General features: G+C 43.5%; 1 long non-coding RNA gene across 4 annotated transcripts in view; it reads left to right on the top strand.

Moving 5' to 3' along the window:
- LOC107520858 overlaps window positions 1-15662 on the top strand; it is a 350307-nt gene that overhangs the window by 329849 nt on the left and 4796 nt on the right. For 2 of the 4 annotated variants that reach the window (XR_004955422.1, XR_004955423.1), the window contains 4 exons: window positions 1955-8065; window positions 9389-9508; window positions 9838-10041; window positions 11986-14869. This is a non-coding gene — a long non-coding RNA (uncharacterized LOC107520858). Of the gene's footprint in view, window positions 1-1954; window positions 8066-9388; window positions 9509-9837; window positions 10042-11985; window positions 14870-15662 lie in introns of those variants that run through there. The other 2 variants (XR_004955424.1, XR_004955421.1) reach the window with 2 other exon arrangements.

The following is a 15662-nucleotide window of genomic DNA, read 5'->3' as shown; positions in this document are numbered from 1 at the left end:
CATGTCAAAATGTTTTCCTTAGGAAAAAAATGCTCACAATGAGATAGATGACAGACAGACAGACAAGATGATAGATGATAGATGGATGGATGGATGGATGGATGGATGGATAGATAGATGATAGATAATAGATTATAGCTGAGAACCAGTTTCAGTTGACACATATTATACATTCAAGTCCTTGTAGATGATGCGTCATCGGTGAGTAGATATTTTGTTCTGAAACCACCGTCACTGCCTTTACGTGGGACTCAAGGTGAGGAGACGACGAGACGATAGTAGTTCTACTCCATCTTCCAGTTCAGGACCTGCCTGAGCTTCGGTATGGAGAGAAGAGACTGGAAGGAGGAATGGACGGGAAGGAGAGTGGGAGGAGGGGAGGAGGAGAAGCAGCTCTCTCGTCCGTCTTAACAAGCAAAGTGAGAAGTTCTAAGAGAATGAACCAGCAGAGGAGGAAAAAGTACTTAGCTGTTTGCTCCGTATCCTTTGGGATCAATTAAACACACATCCTTTCGCTTAGCAGTGCGTCCCTCAAGTACTTTCTCACCACACAATAGCGCTCATGAGTGTGTTTCTAGAAGACATTAGGACTCCACTCACGTTAATTCGTTTCATCTTCACAGCTACCCTATGCGGTTACTGTTGGTGTGATCTCCACTTCACAGTTTGTAAAACTGAGGAACGGAGAGGGCGGGTGACTTAACCAAAGCCACGGCTGGTTGGGGGCGGGGATTTGAACCCAGGACGGGGATTTGTCTCCAGAGCTACACTCTGACCCAGTACGTTCTAACGTATATAAACCAGGAGTCGGCAAACATTTCCTAGAAAGTCCAGATAGTAAATATTGTCATTCTTGCGGACCATACACCATTTCTGTCTCTATTACCCCACCGCCGTAATATGGTCTTTTTAATCGTCGTTTGTACACACGCGTTTATTTATTCAACAACTGTGCTGAGTCCACGCTCTGGGCTAGGCATTTCTTAGACACTGAAGATACATGAGGGAACTCGAGAATTTCTACACTCACGGAGCTTCATTCCAGCGGAACAGACAGAAGACACTAAACAGACAATAGAGATGTGCCGATGATCTGACAGGTTATCAGGTGGTGATAGGTAAAGTGAAGGAAAACAAAGCGGGACCAGAAGCCGACGGTGACAGTGGTTGCTCCTGCAGAGCGTGCGGCCAGGGCAACTCCTGACGGGGAGGCCTGAGTGGAGACGGTCCCCGGCGTCTGGAAGCCGAGATCACCTGGACGGCAGGGCCGATTAGAAGAGAGAAGAGTCTGATCTTGGAAGCTAAGCAGGGTCGGGCTTGGTTAGTACTTGGATGAGAGACCACTTAGGAAGACCAGGTGTTACAGGTGTAAAAATAAAAAATAAGGGATTGTAAGCTGACAAAGTCCTTGCGACCTGTGAGGTCAACCAAAGGTTGCCTTGGCTAAAAAAAAAAAATAAAAGGAAAGAAGAAGAAGAGAGAAGAGCCCATGGACGGGCCCTGAAGTCCTCCAACATTGGAAGCTCAGAGGTGAAGGATTCGGTGCTTTCTGAGAAGGGGCGGTGAGGGGTCGGGCCTGAGACCGTCGTGGCAAGGAGCCGAGTGAGGGAGGTGTTTCGGGAAGGATCGGGGAAGCCGGCTACGCCAAGCGCTGCTAACATTCACCCGGAAGAGGTCTGAGAGGGGCTCAAGGTCTGGGCCGTACCGTGACCTTGGTGAGTTGGGCAGGAGCGTTCCCAGGAGCCAGAAGAAAAGCCCTACTGAACAGGATTCAAGAGCTTGTGAAGGGATTAAAGGAAGACCAAATGTGGAAAATTCCAGGAGCTTTGTTGTAAACAAAGCCTTTAATAATACCTTAAACGTGTACAATGCAGAACCAAAGACAGAGAGGGAGTATTTTTTATTGTGCCCTTTATTTAGTTTTCGTTTTTGTTTCTTTCTCCTTTTCTAATAGCAGATCGATACTGACTGAGCTACCGCTCTGTCATCGGGCCATGCACTCCAGTCACTCGGCACACAGTCACCGAGGTGAGCTAGCCCAGCGTCCCACATGCTGGGTGTAAAGTGGAAGAGCCTCCAGACATCCGTGAGCTCACCGGCTGGAGGCTGCAGTCCCGACGACGCGTGGGGTTGTTTTAATGACAGCTCGCTTCTCCATCATCGCCCTCCTTACCGTCCCTCACACTCATCTTTGAATCATCCAGCTCAAGTCGCCGTCTGAATCCTGCTCGGCTTAACTTTGGAAATACCCATGCCATGCTCCTAAGCAAATGAACAGACCAACGGCTGTCGCATTGTGACGTAACCCTCCTCTGTTTTCTCAGCCTTTACACAAAGGTCATGACAACTGCACCGTCCCCTTAGAAAGACGTCTGTTCCTGGTCCCGATCGCTGCAGGGGACTTCATAAAGTCAGGACCTCTGTAAACTGCAGTGTCCTTGAATGTGAAATAAGATCATTGGATAGTCTTAAGATCCTTTCTAACCTCCAATGACTGTGATTAGTTAATACTAAAGAAATGTTCATTACTCAGCCAGAAAGAATCTCTGGCACCTCAAAGTATATTTTGAAGGAAGTGTAGTTTAGGAGTGAAATCTGACCTTTGAAGTGCCCGGAGCAGCGAGGACATGCTTTCAGATGCAAAGGCCCACTTCAATACAAGTGACAGAAAATTACAAGCTCTCGAAAGCTGCAGCTAAATAGAAAGGAAACTACTTTTGATGAGCATCACAACCAATTTTCCCCAGCCGGATGCAAATAAGTATTTAAATCTAGGCAGAGACTTACTGGGTTTTTTGTTTTTGTTTTTGTTTTTGTTTTTAATCTGATCTTTCTGCCCTGGGAGAGTCCAAGGCAGTGAGTTAGAACAAATGAACCCGCACTCCGAGCATGAAGATATGCCACCTGCTCTAACAGTTACGGCCGATATTAGGAAACTCCCTGTTCCTTTTTTCTTATCCAGAAAATTAAAAGGTCAAAGCCAGAGACTGCAAGAATCCCACAGTTTTCTCATGACATGGTTTTAGAAATCAATAACGTAACCATGGTTATAGAACTCAGAAAATAGCCTAAGTTTTCAGAAGTCCAGTACAATATCAATTGAGGCACAGTAGATACTCAATTATCCCCAAACCTGTAATTTCTGATTTCAGCCTAAATTACACAGTTTCTAGTACTCAAGAAAAGCCAGATCAGTTCACATGATAATTAAGCACCTATATTTGCATGGAATTTGCTAGAAACTATCAGAGACGGTCAATAGATCACAGATCCTGTCCTCAGGAAACGAAGTTTCTTCTGATGTCGACTTTTCCTCATTTTCCATAATTTTGACAAGGAGTTTATAATAATTTTAGAAATAGCGAGAAATAATATTTTCAAAGAGGTTCAGGTCAGAGGCAATGGCGACTTAAAACTCTAGTGTCGGCGATGGGAATGAAAAGCAGGAAGTCGGTGACATAAAGTGGAAGATTTGCTTTTGAAATCCAAAGATACTTCGACGTCCTTCTCCAGCTGACCAATAGCATCGTCGGTCGGCTCTGGCAGCAAACATTTCAAACTCCGTACGTGAAGGGGCTAACTACAGTGTTGCTTAAGAGCCTTCACGGGCTCTAGAGTCAGACAGCTGGGGTTTGAATTCTGTTCTGCCACTGACTAGCTTGGTGACCTTGGGTGAGTCTCTTGCTAAGCCTCAGTTTCCTCATCCTTAAAATGAGATTAGTAATCCCAAGTTCATAGTATCAGTAATTCCAAGACTGTTGAAAAGACTCAATAGGGTGGTACATCTGACCCTTTAAGGGAAATGCTTTCACACACACGCAGCAAGGGCTCCATAAGGCTGACTGCTGTCTTTGTGGTTGTTACTTGTCTTGTCCGCCCTTTAAGCAAAGATCGAGAGGAATAGGAGGTAGTAAATTAGGTTTCTTAGCCACCGGATCATCGTAGATAGACAGGAAGCACCGTGCAAATGGAATTGTAAGAACCACTAACACCCAGAGTTACATTCAGAGACGCAATCAATGGCCGACGCTCCAGCCCCAGCCCAGGTGTCCTGTTCTTGGCTGGTGTCAGGACTGAACGTCAGCTCTCTTCACACCTCCTGGCACATGGTGACCATGCTGCTTGCCCACCTTGCCAACCCATCCTCCTCCATTACAAACTAAACGTGATTTCTGACTGTGTGTGGATGACACTGACCAGAGGCCCTTGGGCCCTGCTCTTCCTCAGCCGCATCCCACAAAATATTCTGTGGACAGATGGAAGGTCGCCATGATATGCTAGGACCACATCATTGTCTTAGAGAAATTCTACAAGATGCCAAAAGGAAGCGTCATTTCTTCCTCTTGGGACCATCTTGCGTGACAATGTGTGCTTTAGGAATTAAAATAGAAGCTTTGTTTATTGCAAACTAAAAACTGGCCAAAAGGAAGCAGTTCCTTTGTACTGTGACTTTCTGTGACTTTTCTGGATCATAAAATGTTCCTCTTTATTCAAGACTACAAAACAGGAGACATTTCTGTTAATGTTGAACAATGACAGAGCTATCATCCAAAATATATTGTTGACCTTCATTTATACAAAAGAGCGAGTCATTACTTTTCCTCTTCTCTTTCAAATTCTTCTTTTCCATTATGCTATCCTTCCTCCCTTGCTCTTCTCTATGTATGTGTGTGTATATATATATTTCAGAGACAGGGAGACTGTCAAACAGGATGTGAAGTGATAAAATAAGTCCATCTAAAAGAGTTTAAATAAGATCCTATATCTTCATAGAAACCTGTGTAGGCAAATGTTTAGACTAATTGTGTAGCTGCATGGTTCAGCTCTGCTTCTCTGAGTCAGTACGTAAAGAAACTTAGAGAGGGAGAAACCGGACCTAGCAGGGGCCCAGCAGCAGTTTGGCCATGGAAGAGCCAGGCGCAGAATCCAGAGCCTCCCTCCTTCTAGTTAATCATTTTTTCGCTCTGTCCCCTTCAGAGCAAAGGTAACACCCAACCTTTCTTGGAAAGCACCATGTTTAGGTGGGGTTCTATTCCTTTGGGAGGTGTGGTGGAGACAACAACATCACTAAGATTTGAAGCAAGGGGCAGACACACTGTCTATCTGCTTTGCATCGGTGTGTTAGAAACGCCAAAGAAAACGCTCCTTTCTAGTTGGCAACTGGAGGCGTTGACCAAACAGTAGTTTCCCAGCACCCTAAAAACCGATGTACCCAGATGACTTCGCACCCAGTCACAGGAATTGGGGGGTATGTAGGGAAAGCTTGACTAATTATTGTATTGACCTTAGTAAAACCATGGAGGACTTCAACTTACTGTGCTGAGTAGCACAACAAATAGATGACAAAAAAAAAAAAAACTCATAGATGACTCACGGCATGCCAGAGGCAGCCACCCCACATGACATTACCAACTTCGCAATGTAAAGCAACTTTGTTCCCATGCCCCACTCCATTGGAGTTGGTGGTAGTCTCTTCAGTTATTAATCTCACATCCATTCTTGGGCTTCAGTTTACAAACTGAGACTATACTCCAGGCGTGAAGATACAGAACAGCATTCAGATCTGAATTGCTGAAATAACTATGAGGAAGCCTCACTGAACACATACAAGTTTGTTGACATGGAAGACTATCTCCCCATCAGTCTGAGTAAACTATTACATAACAGCTAAGCTATAATAAAATCCTGATTCCAAATCAAATAAGGCTCCCAGACTTCTACAATGAGTCACCACCAGCTCTATAAACATACAAAATACTTGACAAGGAAGTCTCTGATAATTTTTTAGTAATTATGTCTGCAAATTGTTTCTTGCTGACATCACTGTTCGAAATGGTTTCCCATAACTTTGCATTGCCTCTTCACATCTGTTCATTAATCACTAATGCTTTGAATATTTCTATCATTATTAGGTAATTCACAGGGTTTACATGATTCCACAGCACTCTCCTCGGTGGAATTTTTAATTAGTGGAATTAGTGTGATCAAAGCCAGTATAATCATGGTCACATGTTTCTTGCAGTATTTTTTTTTTTTTAGTGTAGATTCATGATATCGACATGCTTTGTCCTAAAATCATAATTCACCAAGATGACACAACTTCGGAACATCTCAAATATATATAAAAAAAAAAAATGCAAAGAAGAAAGAAGGAGCAAGGTTGGGGTTGGGGGAGGGGGCGCTGAATTGACATATTTTATGTTAAAAGCCATTTCGAGGCACTGGCATCATTTCTCTTTGTGTTGAACAGGAGGAGTGTGAGATCCTGGGTCCCACACACTGTATTGTCCGGTGACAAAGACAGGAGAGCGCTGTGCCAGTCGGCTCTGCTGGTCCCGAGTGAAGGAAGAACAGGAACGACCTGGGCACAGGGGTTCGTGCCGGGCGGGAGGGCACAACGTCAGGAAATTTCATTCTAAGACCCGGGAACGTGGTTGGGAACAAGAGGACTCCTTGGCTTAACCCGGGCCGTTTCAATGGATGTGACCCAGAATAAACTAAGTCCTTGATCTTTCTGTAACTGTACTCGTCCAGTGAGAAACACTGGTCCCCTGGAAGCCTGAGAAAGTACAATATTTAGAGGAGCTCAAAATCTGTCTAAATGGAATTTGGATTTCTCCCTAAATGACCTGTGTGGTTGGCACGCCAGAAATTCGCCACTGGAATGCCCCTGGAATGAGGATGGTTGAACAAGCAAAGGGATAGCACAGGACTTCCTGCTGAAAACCAAATTGGCATCTTCATCGGGCCCGAAGCCTTCATTTTAATATTTAGAATAAATAAGGGAGAAAGGTATTTTCTAGGGGAAAATGGAAGTTCCAAAGGTAGGTTTTAGTTTAATTCAAAAGAAAAGCTTTTTATCATTAAAGCTACCAACGTAGCAGTGGATTGGCTCAGGAGTGTTTCATTAACAGGAAGCGCTCCAGGAGACAGTGTATGTAAGTGTCCTATAAGAGATTCACTCACGAACGTGTTCATTTGTGGCACCGTGTTTATGGAGTGGGTGTTAAGCATAAAGTGCCGATAATGCAGAGATTAATAAGCTATTAGACCCTGACATCCAGGAATTCACAGAACTGTAGATGAGCCACACCCCAAAACAGAAAATTAAAACATAATAGTGATGAGCTGATGACCCAGCTTTGGGCCACAGATAGGACGTGGCTTTAGAAGGAGCTGGCGAAATATCTTTTCTTCCACGGGGCCTCTGATTGGTTGCTTTCCTGTGCTTTTATAAATAACAACCCTTCAGATCTCTTGGTCTTATGATTGGAAAAGAAAATGATACTGACCGTTTTAACGTAAAGAAAAGCAACAAGTTGGAATAGAGAAAAGGAACAGAACTATAGGACAAGCAGCGCTGCCAAAAAAAAAAAAGAAAAGAAAAAGAAAAAAGCAAATCAGTAGGGAAGACAGATAAAGAAAAAAAGAAGGTGATATAGGTAGGCCCTTGGAAATCATGGCTTTCTATGGCAAAAGGCTTGTTCTCTCTCCGCCCGATCCGAGAAGTAAATATCATCTTATCACCCTGATTACAAGAACTTTTGACTTCAGAAACTTGCACCACCAAGAAAGTATTCTCTCCCTCCCTCTCTCTCTCTCTCTCACTGTCTCTCTCTTTCTTTCTCTCTCTGTCTCACACTCTCTCTCTCTCTTTCTCCCTCTCTCTCTTACATGCATGAACCTGTTTCAGTGAAGAAACCATAAACATTATTTTTAAATGATGTAACCTATGCCAGAATATTCAAAAATAATTTTTAGACCTGAAGGACAGAATAAATAGCAATAGGAAAGAAATCACGCTGGAAAAGAATGAAAGAAGACCAAATACATATTTTGTATAAGATCCCTGGGATGAGGAAACCGAAAGATGAGCGCCATGAGCCAGTGTCGGTTATTGTGAGGGACGATGGAGAACGTGAAAGGTGACAGAGGCCTGGAGGGAGAAAAACGTGGCTCTGGACCAAGCTCCCCGCGGGTTCACTGAATTAAGCGAGAAGTCTTCATTTATTTCCTGTTCTGACAGCTTAGAACGTTGACTGTCTGGGGAGGACATTTGACAGAGGTGAGTCATGATGTCCTGCAGGGCAAGATGTAGACTGAACCTGTTCGAATGCCTGGGACCCGAGCGGGGTGACTGGGGGGGACACTGAGCGGAGCAGGAGGAGTCTCGTGGCCGGCAGCAGATGCCCCGTCCACCTTAACATACTTGTCACTGAGTCGGGGAGGGCATGCAACTGGGAGGGAGCATTAGTTGGGAGCATTCTGCTCCAAAAGAGATTTTGTCCATCTGGAACAAATGGCCAACCGGCAAGGTGAAACGTAATAACTCTAAGCAGAAAATTCTGTAGCTGGTTTCAAATTAATCTGATTTCAATTTTTTGTTTTTTAATAGAGAAATGTGGTTTAAGAGGAAAAAACTTGAAAATGAGCAGGGTTACTTACATCATGATATCTTGCTACTACTGAAAGCCAGCGTGAAATTTCTGTAGTATTAAAAATATGATTGAGAAGAGAGGACAAAGACTAAGGGTAGAAATTGGAAGTATGCAGAAATGATCACAAACAAGAGCTTTCTGACCTAGAGCTCTTCAAAAACATAGTGGGTTTCCAGGGGAGGGTCAGAAGGTATCAGACTGAATTTTTCTTTGTGACAGTATTAGATCTGTGCCATAGAGTAGCTGCTAAACTCCATGTGACCATTGAGTACTTCAGGTGTGGCTAGTCCAAATTAAGAGTTGCTTTAATTATAAAATACACTGAATTTTGAAGATTTGGTATGAAAAAAAATGCATGTAAAATATCTCAGTAATAACTTCTGCAATGATTCCATGCTGACGTAGTAATGTTTTGGACATAATGAGTTAAAATAAAACATAGTATTAAAATTAACTTCACTTTTTTTTTTTTTTTTTGTAATTTAAAGTTATAGATGTGGCTTTGTTATTGGCTCTCTTTCTGTCTCGAGTGGGCGGCACTGGTGTGCCAACAGAGAATGAACAGCCAGGGACAATGTGAAGAGAATCATCACCTTGGACCAGGACCGGGCCAATCTCTAAGTCCTTCAGACACCAGATTTCATGCTACAGGCCAAAGAATTGCCAATGAAAAAAAAATAATAATAATAATAATACTTCATTGTTTAGTTGCAAGTGTCTTTCTAGCAAATTCTGTCTGTTGATTTAAGAGTCCTGCTTAAGTTAAGACTATTTGTGGAAGAAGGTCAATGACTCATCAAACAAGTGTCTTTGAATTCTTGGCATTTTCTAATAGGACCATCATGTCGATATCCGTAGTCATAGAATCTCTAACTAACAAATCGTTATCCTTTAAAATAGGCTCTTACCATAATCGTACTCAAGAATTTTATAATTCTTATCTCTTACAGCATCTTATAGATATGATGCTTAGGAATTTAATGAATGAATGAAGAAAGAAAGCTTCAGAAAAGAGCAAAACAAAATCCGCCTTGAGTCTTTACTCTGCGTGTTAAGGAAAATTGAAAGGGGTAAGTATCGTCTCTGTTCATAAATTGCTTTGTAACGGGTGCTCTTCGTGTTTCAAGATTGACCTGCGTATTTCCTTAATTAGATTATTATAATCACCTTGAAATCAGTACGCAAGTTCCTTCTCTGAAGTCTGAGCTTCGTACGAGAGATCTGCCAGGCACTAGATAGCTGTCTGCTGCAGGTAGAGATCACTATAAAGCTGACAGTTTGGGGAGGTCAGGTTACTTTCAGAGAGGAATGGAGTTTTCAGATAAGCCCAGGAAGCAATATACGAACTGGTTCTATTTCAGATCGCTGTATAGTCTGACCCCCGCCTTCCTTCCTCCAGAAATCAATAACCCCTTCGAGGAGTTTATAATCTAGCTGAAGAGATTACCATCGTCGATCGTAAGATATTAGCATTGGAAGAATCAACTCTGAAACCTGCATCTCCTGATTCCAGTCCTGATCTTCGGTTTCACATGTATGTGACCTCCCAGGTGTCTCGTATGACTGTAAGGTCTTAGCATTTCACGGCAGGTGAGAGACGATGGTTAGTATTGATGATAATCCTAGACTCCAAATGCTCATCAGTGGCCTTGCTCTCCGATGATTTAGAGAGCCTGACACACAAGTTCAGGATCGCAAAGCCCTGCAGAGACTATTTCTGTAATTGCCATTCGTGTGGCTTTATAGAAAGCTCGTGATGGGCACTCGAAAGCCAAATGACAAGAGTCATTAAGAATAGCCCTGGAAGATGATGTAAAGGCATCTCCATTTCAAAACGGGGAAAGCACAGAAATGTTCTACCTACTGGATCATAGATAAAAATAGCCACCACCAGCTGGTGCCAGGTACTTTACAAGATGCTGTCATTGCACCCTCTTGGCCACTTTGGGAGACGAGCGCTCTCTTATGCCTGTTTCATACATGAGGGATCTAAGGCCAGGAGCGGTTTGGCTACTCGTCAGACGTTACAGGGATTGGGGCTGGAACTGTAGCCTGCCATCGTCTGATCCCAAAGCCTGCCGTCTGCGCTGATTTGGGGGAGACCGCCCCACCCAGCAGGGAGCTGAGACTGTCTCAGTTGAGCCCCTGTTTAGGCCTTAGTAAACTGTAGAGAGCTGTTTCTTCTGAGGTACAAGGGGTGGTCCAGAGCGAGCAGGAGAGGGCAGGGGCGGGGGAGAGGTGGACTGCCAGGGCACAGCTTAGCCCCTTGGGGGAGGTGATACCTAGAAAGGCCTTGATGTTAAATGACCTCGCTCTGAAGAATCCCAGAGACCTAAAAATCCTGTGCCTCAGCCAGTAACGCAACTAAAAAAAAAAAAAGTCACCTGCAATTGGCAGCACGATTTCAGTAACAGGTTACTCCCCAACTCCCACCAGAATGGGCAAACTGATGCCTCTCGTTTCCCCCGAAACTCGTGTCTTTTGGACCTTTAACCCGTATGTCACTCCAGTGGGACTTTGCACAGAGTGAAACCCCTCATGAGCTTACTAGCTTTCTTGTCTGATCCACATTCAGTCAGCAAACAAAGGGCTCTCGTCACACTCAGAGAGGCCACGACAAAAGTGCATGTAAACTCAACCCCATAAAACGTTAGAATCCTAATCCTAACAATGTCGGGTCAGAAATGTTATCGTTGGGTAAGAGAAGCCAGGCCAAGGGGGGCAGGGAGGAGATGATGGCTTTTTTTCTGCAAGAGACAAGGAAGAAATCCCCCAGAAAGGCAGGATGGCCCCATTTCGTCGCCAGTATAGACAGAGCCATTACTGAATCAGGTACCGAATGCAGCCCTGACAGAAGGTGGACGGAGGAAGAAAAGAAGGCTGAGACGGATTTTTTCAGAAGGGTCAGAGAACAGCGAATCTCGGCGTCGCACTAACCCAGGCCCACGCGCTGACCAAATTTAGAAGTAAACACCAGCTGAGACGGAGGGAAAGAAGAGAAAGAAGAGTCACGTTTTCAGGTGCCATGGAGGGGAAGTCGGAGATGCAGGCAAGTGGCTTCCTGTGTCTACGACAAGACGGGGCGCCAGTGGGAAGCCTTGCGAGCAAGAGGACAGGCAAGTGTCGCATTAGAAAATCTGCAGATGGGTACAGGCCAAAAGGATAGGGACCGATACGTGCAGAGCCCGCTTCTAGGCGCCGTTCGGGGGAAAATGCCAGAAAAGGGGTCAGGAGAGACGCAGGGGAGGGTTAAAGGCAGGAAAGCTGAATGGACGGACAGTTGGAAGCAAAGACGAGGTCACTCCTGACTGGGGGGTTTATCTTTGCATCTTTGCGTCGCCCTCAGCACCCGGCCTCTCTGCAACCACCAGGTAATCAAAGCTGTAATATATATGAAACCATTATCCTTGGCTAAATTAGCCAGTGGTTAAAAAGGAGAGAAGGCAAATACAAGATTCCGTATTTAACATCATGCGAGGGCAACGGCCTCGTTCAGTGTGCATCGAAACGACGCAGGCTCAGTACCGTTATTATTATTTATTAACAGCAGTGGCGTGGAACCCAATCTGACAGTGGCCGAGGCCAGCTTCAGATGGACGGCTGACACACGCGGCTGATAGACATGAATAGCATGTGCTCAATTACCATCTGGTATAACAATCTACATCACAAGACTCCACATTTCCTGTTACCCGGGGTAAGTAAATTTCAAGCATGAGGGAAAATTTTAGCAAGTTTCTCCAAGTACCTTTTTGACTGAGAGACGAATGTGTCTTCCACAGAGAGGAGGGAAATTATGAGGTAAAGGTTATTCTCTCTCATCTCCCCCTGACTTCCCCTTCAGGGGGGATGAGAAAGGCCACCTTTGCGATTCTGGCTCATGATTTAGAAAATCAAATTTACCTAATTAGTCTCTAACAAAGGCACTCTGGGCGTTTTTTGCAGTCCATCCCCACTTACCCGGCATGCAGTGAGACGAATATTCGAATATTCGAAACATTAAAAAAACGGATGGTATGCGCTTGAAAATCTCTTCTTCCTTTCCTTTCTCTTCCTATCCTTTTTTTCCTCCCTTGAATGGAGATATTGACACATGTCATAAAACTACACAAGGGACGCTGTGGCCCCTCAAGGTTATTTTTGTATTTTGTGTTTTCAATAGACACCCCCATCTGAAACTGTTCTCATACAAAACTAATTTTGACTCCTTTTCAAGGTTTTTCTACCCATAAAGATGTTATTAGTGCCGTAACTTTCCATCTGAGGCAGGTCAGGAAGCTCCGACTCCCACACCCGCCTGCCTGAGGACCCCTGGCGCTTAGCTCAACATCTGTCTCTTCTTCCAAGTCTCCCTCCCCATCTCCCCCGCCCCCAGGGTTCGCCAATCACAGAAACCCTCATGGGGCTTTTGGAGTATGGTACAAGCCAGCATCTCCACTCTTGGTTTGGTTCTTCTGATCTTTTTATTATTATTATTTTTTTTACTTTTCTTCAAATTTTCACAAATTTGGAATTTTGAAATTTTGCAATTCAGATTATAAAATTTAGAGTATAATTCAGATAGGCAACAGATTCTTGCCTCTCTTTTTCTCTCTCTCTCTCTCTCTCTCTCTCTCTCTCTCTCCTTCCCTCTTTTTCTGCCAGCTCTAAGAAAGAGTATTGTGTTTTTAAAAGTATAAACAGAGATTTAATGTAGGTAGGAGGTAAAGAAAATGTTTTATAGCATTCTTTGCTTGTAAGCAGTGACTATCATTATTAATAATTAAATCCCTTTGCACAATATTTTATAGCAGGGGCCAACGAGCTTTTTTTGTGGAAATCAGAGAGTAAATTTTTAGGCTTCGTGGGCTAAGAAGCAAAATAGAGGATATTATGTAGGTATTAAACAATAAAAGAGAAGACAATTTCCATAAAATTTTTACTGGAGAAATTAAAAATATAATAATATTGAGTGTAATGTTGTTGTTGTTGTTGTTGTTGTTGTTTTGTAATTTAGATCTCCTAATGAGAAGAAAGGGATTCTTGGTGCGGGAGTGGTAACATTTTTCATCACTGGGGTTCAAAGGTGGTGTTTTCTATCAGCAGATCCATGGAAACGTTCACCTGCATCATTGGTTGGTAGACTGCTCTTTACCACTATGTCTGGGGTCACCCCAGGGTGGAGCTGGAGGACAGTTCCTGTCTACTGCCGGGTAGTGCCAGCATGTTATCAAGAACTACCTTAAACCAGACTTAAATGATTTCTTCCTCAGTCAGCTGACAACAGGCGGCCCCCATGAGGCCACGTATCTGTGTTGAGAGGGAGGAAGCAGTGTGGCAGGAAGATGTTCCAGGAGCATCTGCATCTTGGCACTTGCACCTGCCCTTTGCCTTGAAGTCCTGCTTTCACCCGATCTCGTTTATACTGCTCCGTTTCGTGACGGAGTGCTTCTATGCACGTACAACCTCATGACCCAAATATGTGTCTTTATAACCCACGATCTTAACTCTTGCGCTGTGCTGCTGTCAAAGTTCACAGCTAACAGGAGCTGTTGTATTTGGTGCAAGAGGGAGCATGGGTAACCATCATTCTTTTCAACACCCTTGCAGGTATTTACTGTGTTAAGACGGCTGATTTCAAGTAAGAAGCAGATTTAATGGAAAAGCTGTAACCCAAGCCACCCCTGAGAAGATGAAAATGGAAGATGCCTAGTTTATACTCTTGGAGATAATGACCTGTGACCGGTAACTATACAGGAGAAAAGATCTCCCAAATTATATGTAATTTAAATTCTAAATTCTTTTTAAGTAAATAGGTGCGTCTCCAACTTTTTCTCTTAACGCTGCATTCCTATTGCAAAAGAACAAAGCATTTACCTTCTTCTGAACTCTTTAATTTTTTCTTTCTAAAATAAAACATGATACAAATGATGGTAATTGCTCAAAAATATAACGTTATTTCACCATCAACCTTAAAACAGTCTGCGTCATAGTTCGATGAATGTTATGAACCCTAAGATGTGGTTGGTTGCTCCTTGGAGAGGTTTTAATTTGATGCAGGCAGATTTGATTCCTGAATTCACAAGAGGAGAAGAAGGAAAAGGAAAGAGAAGCATTTGCTTCGTAAAGGGTAAGGTGGGAAAAAAGAACTCATCTTGGGAAACGATGCAGATATGGCTCAGTAAAAGCACAGGCTTGCTGTTACTGTCACTACCTCACCCACCGTGGACTAAAGAGAGACTCCACATAAGTGGGAAAGTGGTGCCTTTATTAATAAAGAGATGTAGACATGTCAACGTTCCACAAATAATAATAAGATGGAATGATTTTCTTTCAAAGAGCTTGCCAAAAATTGCATTTGCCAAGATTACAGTATTAAAAGAAGAGCAAAATGTCCTATTATAGATGATTGGATAAAGAAGCTGTGGTACATATATACGATGGAATACTACTCAGCCGTTAAAAAAGGTAAAATACTGCCATTTGCGACAGCATGGATGGACCTCGAGATAATCATGCTAAGCGAAATGAGCCAGACGGAAAAAGTTGAAAATCATATGATATCACTTCCATGTGGGATAGAAACCTCAAAGCAACAAACGAACAGGACAAACAAACAGAGACTCATGGACACAGACAATGGACTAGCGGTTACCAGAAGGTAGGGGGTGGGTGAGGAGGGGAGAGAGGTAGACGGGGTAAAGGGGGTCAAATATGTGGTGACAGAAAGAAATCTAACTACGGGAGGTGAACACACAGTGTAAATATATATGTATGTCTTACTGTTAAAGTGTACAGCTGAAACTTACTGGATTTCATTAACCAATGTCGACATGAAAAATTAATTAATTAATTGATTGATTAATTAATTTAAACAAAAGCAGAGCGAGACACCTCCATAACTTCGAGTGAGAATTTTCCTTCGAGTCCCTGACTGGCTTTCATTCTCCAGGCGTCACAGTGGTGGCCGAGGCTACAAACTTGGCAGTGACACCTTCCTTTGGCACCCTGGGGATCTCTCTGGTTTTTCTTGTGGTGATTGTCCCGCCCTGACTAGTATTTGACATAAATGAGAACTGAAGCTGAAAGTACAGTCCCTGTCAAGGCTTAAAAACGAGGGACAATGGTGACAGGAATAATTCAGGAGCCACAGTCATACTGGCAAATGTAAGGACAATCTAAGAGTTGCATTGGAATGGGCCATCGAATTGAGGGAGCCTTTTCACCGAACCCTAACAAATATTC

Source organism: Rousettus aegyptiacus, unplaced genomic scaffold, assembly GCF_014176215.1.
Source record: "Rousettus aegyptiacus isolate mRouAeg1 unplaced genomic scaffold, mRouAeg1.p scaffold_m13_p_18, whole genome shotgun sequence".
In the NCBI taxonomy this organism is placed as follows: Eukaryota; Metazoa; Chordata; class Mammalia; order Chiroptera; family Pteropodidae; genus Rousettus; species Rousettus aegyptiacus.
The sequence above is the reverse complement of the archived record's forward strand: the minus strand, read 5'-3'. Positions and strand labels throughout refer to the sequence as shown.